The sequence below is a fragment of the Gavialis gangeticus genome, unplaced genomic scaffold, assembly GCF_001723915.1.
Source record: "Gavialis gangeticus isolate Ggan-Ray unplaced genomic scaffold, GavGan_comp1, whole genome shotgun sequence".
Classification (NCBI taxonomy): Eukaryota; Metazoa; Chordata; order Crocodylia; family Gavialidae; genus Gavialis; species Gavialis gangeticus.
Window position 1 is genome coordinate 110,552,555 of NW_017729031.1, and position 3,240 is coordinate 110,555,794.

The following is a 3,240-nucleotide window of genomic DNA, read 5'->3' on the forward strand; positions in this document are numbered from 1 at the left end:
CCCCCCCCCCCCAAAAAATCATGAGATTGGCTTAAACATCACAAGATCTTTAAAACACCAGTCAAATTTTCAGGGGTTGTTTTTTGCCTTCTGGTTTTTGAGACGGTAGGAATAATGATTTCAAAATTATCTTGCATAGAGTACTAGACATATCTTTTTTGATGAAAGCTGAGTGTCTAACATCATCTCATGTTAATAAAAACATTGAATATAATGAAATATCAAAATACTGACTTTATTTTTTTTGTAACTGCATCATTGCTGGGTAGAACCATATAGGAGCATCCATAATGTAAAGATGACAGAAGTTTCATTTTGGCCTGCTTATGCGTTGCATTTAAAAAACAATGTGACATGAAATATAAATGTTCCCCATTCCCCCTCACCCTATTTCTTCAGCAATGCAGAGCTTAGAAGCCTATCTCCTTTGCTTCAGACTGGGCACATCTACACAAGATATTTACTGAAAATTGCCTAATGAGCTCCACAGTAAAATCTCAGCATCTACACATGAGGCCTTATTAGACTGCAGTAAACTAATAAATGCCACCATAGATTACTATTTGTAAACAAAAGTACTATCCTGTGGTGGCATTATTCAGTGTGGCACAATGCATGTATACATGCTGACAGCAGTGGCTGGGGCATGCAGGTGCTTCAGTGTGGGGACTGCCTGCCAGCTAGACCCATACTGGAGCACCATCATGCCCCAGCCAGGCCCTCTGCAGAATGTTAAGCCAGGTCAGAACAGCCCTGGGCTTCCGCAACCAAGCTCAATGTGCTGTGGTCCCAGGTACATGCACAAATGTGGTGCCCAGAAGCAAAAAACTCTGGCATGAACTGCACTCGAGTTTATTGCTTTGCATTAATTGCATATGTAGATGCATGCATTGTCTTTCAATTATGCTACTGATACCTGCAAAGATCCGGATGCCTTCCCCAGAGTCTCCAGGTACCACCGCCTGCAGGGTTAATACATGCTATACTCCTCCATTCCTTTGTTTTGGCTTTGGGAGAATGTCCAGCCTTAGGCTTACACTGCTGTATAGAACAATGGTTCAATACAGTGATATGGTATGGTAGATATCTGGGTTCAGGTCTTTTCTCTGCTACTGATTCTCTGAAACTGTAAGTCACTTAAGGGGACATTCTGTTTTTTCCTGTTCACCTGAACATTTCAGAGAGAAACAGTTTAAATAAAAGTGATGGGGAAATGAAATTATGGAAGGGAATGAAGGGTAAAAACGGTAGGAGAATGAGACAGAAGTTGGGGAGGGGAGAGGACAGAAAGAACTTATCTGAAGGGAGCACTTCTCTTCCTACTTTTTTTTGTGGTGGGGTGGGCATCAGCTTAAATACTGCTGAGGAACCCCTGGGTCCATATTTTAAGCCTTTGTTAAAAACAAGCTCCCAATTAACTTTCAGGGAATGGTGGGTACCCAGTATCTCCTGTCATCAGCCTGTTCTTTCACATTATTTACCTGTGTGCCTTTGCTGGGTTTTCCTTTCTGGTGACCTGTCCAAGGTGCTGAATCCTAAAGCTCCTCACAGGGGCTTGGTTTTATTTTCATTATTGTACAAAGATCCCGCAGACACTTCAGCTGAAAACAGAAAGGGCATGCCAAAGAAAATGAGTTGCCTAGTGAAATCAGATCTCCCAACAGGCCATCCAGCTGCAACCTGACAGCAGAGGCAAAGGATTCCACTTTTCTTCTCACACTTGCTACCCATAAGAGGAATATAAACCAAACCATATTCCCCACAGAAAGAGCAAGAAGAGAAAACATTTAGCTTTTGACAATGACAATCCCACTATGGGTACATGTAATGCAGTCATCACTGGGAAGGAACTACACCCATCTGTGAAAAAAGCACTGGGCCAGATTCCCCCCTCCATTACACCATTGATGGCAAATAGGTAGCTACAAAGCTGAAGTGGCACACAGAGAGCTGGCACCACTGAGTGAAGTTCATTTTGATTCATAGCATCATGTTAGTCAGGGACATCCAACTTCTGATGAGTCAGGGGCTACTTTACATGGACCACAGTCTCTTGGGCCACATGTTGCTTGTGCTTTCCACTATGAAGGCAGTCTGTGTTCCCCCAACACTATCACATCATATGGGCTGTGCAACCTGCCCCCCCCCCACACACACACACCCCTACATGGGTTGCAAAGTCCCCAGCTCCTTCATGCTGTGCTGCCCCATCCCCATGCATTGGGGGAAGAAGTGGAACTAGAGGAGGAAAGGGGAACCTGGATACCCTAGCAGAAGTGGCAGTACATGCAGTGGGAAGAATGGCAGCTGAGAAGGGGCCTACAGGCTGCAAATTAACCCCTCAGCCCACAGGCTACCAGTCTGACAGCCCTGATGTATCTTATAAATATTTGGACAAGTGCCTGGCTGTCATTAAAATGTTCATAAATCCTGGAGGTTTCACCAATTTCAGCCTGAGCAGCCATTTGTATGGCAATCTGAATGACAAAAAGTTTTCTGTTTCTTCTGTTTTAAAAGCATAGCTGGAGCACAGAGAGAGCCAAAGCTGAGACTTTAAGGTAGAGGGCAGTTAACTCTTTCAATGCTCCTGTGACTAAGTAGCCAGTCAAACACTATGCTATACCAAGGCTTGCTGTTGGTGCTTAAATGGAATGGCAAAAGAAATTATGGTCACTAACAGTCACAAACTCTGGGAAGACCATTTTAGACTGGTGTGGCAGGGCACGGTGGGTGCCTGCCACTTTAAGAGCTTATCCAAACAGCCAGCAGTTGCTTGATTACAGCAGCCATTTCAGAATTCTGGCTGGCCATATAAACAGAGCAGCTCCCTGCTGGCAGGGCAGGTATAAATAATGTCTGGCTGTTATAGAAACATCTTGGAGGTAAGGGCAGGAGCTTAAGGGGACTGTTTGGCAGCTTCTGGTCCTGGGCATGACCTAAAACTGCACCCTGCCAGGGATGGGTGGCCTGGTGGGGCTTCTAGTGGTGTGGGAGCCCCTGGAAGATACCAGGCCAGTTACCACCCTGGTGAAAGGTGGGTTGGGGTACCTTATCCCCTAGCCCCCATAATACTGTGGGTACAAGAGGGCCAGTCATGGCTATGGCCACCTGAGCCCAAAGAGGGTTTAAGACCCAGGTGGGGCCAGGAGTGGCTACAGCCACCTGAGCCCCTACCGGGGAGGGAAGCCCCATGGCCCCAGTGTGAGGGGGTGGAGATGAGGAGCCCCAGTGAGGGGGAAA